This window comes from Erinaceus europaeus, chromosome 10 (genome assembly GCF_950295315.1).
Source record: "Erinaceus europaeus chromosome 10, mEriEur2.1, whole genome shotgun sequence".
Lineage (NCBI taxonomy): Eukaryota > Metazoa > Chordata > Mammalia > Eulipotyphla > Erinaceidae > Erinaceus > Erinaceus europaeus.
The window spans coordinates 60,532,295-60,537,303 of record NC_080171.1 but is presented as its reverse complement, the minus strand read 5'-3'; positions in this window follow the sequence as shown (position 1 = coordinate 60,537,303).

The following is a 5,009-nucleotide window of genomic DNA, read 5'->3' as shown; positions in this document are numbered from 1 at the left end:
TTGTGTTTAAACCACCTTAGATTCAATCATCAATATTTTGCTGTTTTATTAACAATTCAGTTTTTTTACATAGAAACGATTTTACTTTTGGTTAATATAATCAATATGTATTTAAAAATGTAAAATTGTAAGGCTAAGGTTACAGCATAATGGTTATATAAAAAGACATTCATGCCTAAGGCACCAAAGTTTCCAGGTTCAATCCCCAGCACCACCATAAGCCAGAGCTGAGAAGTGCTCTGGTAAAAATTAAAAAATAAAAAAGGAAAAAGATTACAAGTGAAATTAAATCCACTAACAATCTTTCTTATGAGAAAATATGAGAAATAACTTTAAAAAATACTATTGCTCTCTGACATTCTGGTTGATAGAAGTAAATACCTTTAATTATATTAAATGCCATTATTATCTATTGACTTTTAAGTTACTTTAGAGTCATTACATTTGAGAGAGCATGAGTTCCATAGTTGAGATACTTGCAGTGTGATGCATTCCTAAATTTACTTCAAATTACTACTTTTCCTATAGTTTCTTTATGACATGTTTCTCATTATCATACCATGCTGTATTGTACATATCTCAAAAATATATATTTCATTTAAAAATCTCTTATGATTTTGGTCTAGCTCCATTGACATATCCCTTACCCCTTCCTACTGAAATTACAAGCCAAAAATGAGTGGGAGGAAGAGGAGGGCGACAAATTGAGAAATAGAGTAATATTTTACTCTATCAATTGTGGAATCAATGTGGAAACAAAAAGGTGAGTCTTAGAGACTCAGATTCCTGCCACTATTACCATGGATGAAAGGCTCTATTTTAAAGGGAGTAGCTGTGTCCCCAAGGTGGGAAATCCTGTCCTGAACTTTTTCTCTCTTATATTTCACTAGTACTAAAAGGAGTCATTACTTATTAATGGACTGAGATGAACATTGGCCTATTGAAGCTACACTTAAGTTCCCAAAGTATCTATTTTTGCAAATATCTGCTACAGTGGTGAGTGGGTAGGGTTACACACCCAGATTGATGAGATGGCTTGTTTCAGGGGGCAGACCAACAGCCTGCCAGGTTGCCTCTGACTGCGGAGAGCAGTCTAAAGAACTCTCAGAATGGTGGAGATGGGCTACTCTATGACCTGGCAATTCCTCTCCTGAGGATATATTCTAAAGAAGAAAATATACGCATCCAAAAAAGATGTGTGAATATCTATGTTCATAACAACACAACTTGTTGTTATAACTAAAACATGGAGATATCTTAGTGTCCAACAACAGATAAGTGGGTAAGAAAGTTGGGATATATAGACACAGTTGACTACTACTCAGCTATTAAGAATGATGAAATCACTTTCACTTCATTTTGGATGGAGCTTAAATAAATCATGCTCAGTGAGAAAAACCAGATAGAGAAGAAATGATTTCACTTGTGGTAACAGTTTAGGAGATAAGAAACACAAAGTAAGACTTGGACCAGAAGTATTTTTGGGAAGGATAGTAGGGAGGAGATTGGAGGCATATAGGCTTTGGGATCCTGGTACACAACAGTAGAAAAGGACTTAAGTTGGGGCTGAGAGTGTTTTGCAGATACTTATCACAGTGAAACGAGAAATTATATCCATGTGCCAATAACTGAACTGTAAACAAAAAAATCTCTAATGAAACAAAGAGGAGCCATTACTGAAGGAAGAGATAAAGTCTGGTGAATAAAAATGCACCCTGACTTTGGATTGCATAATAAAGAAAAATTTTCTTTCATTCAAATTAATGGTCTGTAGTTTGATTTTTTTCTGCAGCAACGAGCAGCAGTAAAGTTTTGTCATGTTTCAATATTTAAAAATATAAATGAATATGTTTTTCAGGTTCTATTCCAAACCTACTAATTCCACTGTTAGAAGTCTTTGTAGATCTGGTCTGGCTTTCAATCTTCTCTGCATTTCACTTTGCATTTGTAATATTTAAGCTCAAGAACTCATGCTTTTGAGATAAAAGAAGAATGCTATAGATTCTTTCAGAATAGATGTATACTTTCTACAGTCAGATCCCTAGGAATGCTATTTAAAATATTGTTTTAAAATTTAGCAAACGCAGATTTATACTACATAGTCATATAAAGCTGAGATTGTGCTTGTGAACTCTAAAATGGAAAATTTCAGGTGCTTTCTTTTCCTATTCCTTTTTTTTAAATTTTTACTCCCTTTGTTTAAATAAATATGTTTACTTATTATTGGAGAGGGACAGATAGAAGATAAAGAGGGAGAGAAACAGATAGACATCTGCATCCCTGCTTCATCACTCAAGAAGCTTTCCTCCTGCAGGTAGGGATCAGGGGCTTGAGCCTGGGTCCTTGTGCACAGTAACATGAGTTACACAGTATGTGGCACTGCCTGCCTCCATTTCTTACTCTCTCCAAGGCATGGGAAAAAAAAGGTATTTCTACCTCTCTCTGTGAGATTTTATACCTGTATCTCCTATTATTCACCCTAGTTGTAAACACTAGGTTTTCTTATATTCATGCTTCCTGAAGCTTTAAAAATAATCTCAAAGTTATAGGTCACTGGAATATGGCCCAAAGATGAATGTGAGTTTTGCTGTTCTCTCTTGCCTTACAATACTACTGTTATCACTGATATACTTTTTTTTTTTTACTATAGTGCTTACTTTTCAAAAGATTATTTTATGTTTTAACTAAAGTTGTGCTCTTTTTTAATTCAGGCATAATTATATCAGAGAAGACATAGCCTGCCTATACTATCTAAAAGTATTGTAAAGATAAAGATTTTCATGCTGCATTGTAATTTATTTAATTTTTTTATATTTATTTTCCCTTTTGTTGCCCCTTTTTTATTGTTGTAGTTATTATTGCTGTTGTTGTAGTCATCGTTGTTGAATAGGACAGAGAGAAATGGAGAGAGGAGGGGAAGACAGAGACGGGGAGAGATAGACACCTGCAGACCTGCTTCACTGCTTGTGAAGCAACTCTCCTGTAGGTGGGGAGACAGGGGCTCCAACCGGGATCCTTATGCAGGTCCTTGTGCTTTGTGCCAAGTGCGCTTAATCCGCTGTGCTACCGCCCGACTCCCTGAAGTTTATTTTTTAACCTGTAGGTTTAAAATATATGGAAACTTGTCTCCTTTGAATTTTAGAATTCTTAAGGAGTAGACAAAAAGCATACATAATCAGAAAAATAGTAAATACAAAACTACATATAAATGTAGTGGGAAAATAAATGGACCTTCAGGTAGCTAAGAAACAAAATAAAAAAAATTAAAAAGCTTTCTCCTAATATAAAACCGCCATGCTGCTAGTTCTTTTGTTGTTATTGCCATTGTTATTGTCACTGCTAAAGTAGAGAAGGAAAAAAAAAAAACAGATAATGCCAGCAGCTTGAAAAATTATCAATTAAAATTTCTCATTAGATATATTTGGTTCCTTAATTGGCCTTTTTGACTGTGTAATTTCAAGTGATAATTATTTGTGGCACGAGCCCATTCCTATATCAACATTATCTCTTAATTAATTCAAGAAATTGACTTAACATTTTTTTCTATCTCCAGACACAGAAGTAATTTGTGAGTTACCATTACTTAGACAGCATGCTCAGCAGCGCTGTGAAAAATGACAGTAAGAAAGTTCAGTCTCACAAACTCAAGCCACAAAGCATTGATAATAATGTTGGATAATCTCTGCTAAGGAAGAATTGCATATTTAGTGTGAGACTTTTTTTTAAAAAAAAAACAAACCAGAATCAGTGACTAGTAAACGTGTCAGTCATGAAAACATGAGATGATGCTAATGAATCTGTGCTGAAATTCTTTAATTTTAAGAAACAAAGAAGTGTATGTCACCTAAAGTAATATATCGATTATTTAATATTATGAATATGTAATAATACATTAATGTATTGATAAATATATTACTTCAGTACAATTACTGTATGGCTAGACTTTTTTTTTCCACAGAAAAAAATCTTGCAATTATTGCCTTCCAACACTATGATCTCCCAACTAAGTATTAAGTTACCAGGGAAAGCATATGAAAAAAAAAGCTATGTTCCAGTAGTCAGTAATTTTCCATTCCTGACTAGGAATTTCTACTCCTCAAACTGAGAGTGAGTTTTTAAAGATAAAAATATGGTCATCTAAGAGAGGAAGATAGAGAATTGTTAGCCAACTACCAAATGTCTGAATTCTTAACTTAGAATGTTCTTTACCTTACTAAAAAGAGATAACACTTATATACTCTAGACAATTTTTTTTGGTGAAATCAGAAAGGAGATAAAAAATAAGCATTGGATTGGACCTAAGATTGGTATCATAAATATGAAAAAATAATATATACTTATGAAAAGGCAAAGACTTTAAATGAAGTAATAAATTTACCCTGATAAACCCCAGTATCACTTTTTTTTTTTTTTTTTTTTTTTACCTCCAGTGTTATTGCTGGGACTTGGTGCCTGTACTACTAATCTACCACTCTGGGTGATCATTTTCCTTTCCATTGCTGTTGTTGTTAGATAGGACAGAGAGAAATTGAGAGAGGAGGGGAAGATATAGAAAAGGAGAGATAAACACCAGCAGACCTGCTTCACCACTTGTGAGGCGACTCCCCTGCAGGTGGGGAACCGGCTTGAACCAGGATCCTCGTGCTGGTCCTTGCGCTTCATATTATGTGTGCTTAACATAGTGCACTACCACCTGCCACCACAGTATCACTTTTTAAAATACAGATTTTTTTTTTTTTAAGTAAGAGTGATGGTAGTAAGGCAGAAGTAAGATAGAAACAAATATTATACCATTCACCATAATAAGTGAGATGATTAATTTCTATAAATTAAATGTATAAGAATTATGAGGTTTTTTTAATCTTTATTTATTTATTGGATAGAGACAACCAGAAATCAAGAAGGAAGGGGGAGATAGAGAGGAAAAGAGAGACACCTGCAGCCCTGCTTCACCACTCGCAAAGCTTTCCCCCTGCAGGTGGGGACTGGGGGCTTGAACCCCGGCCCTT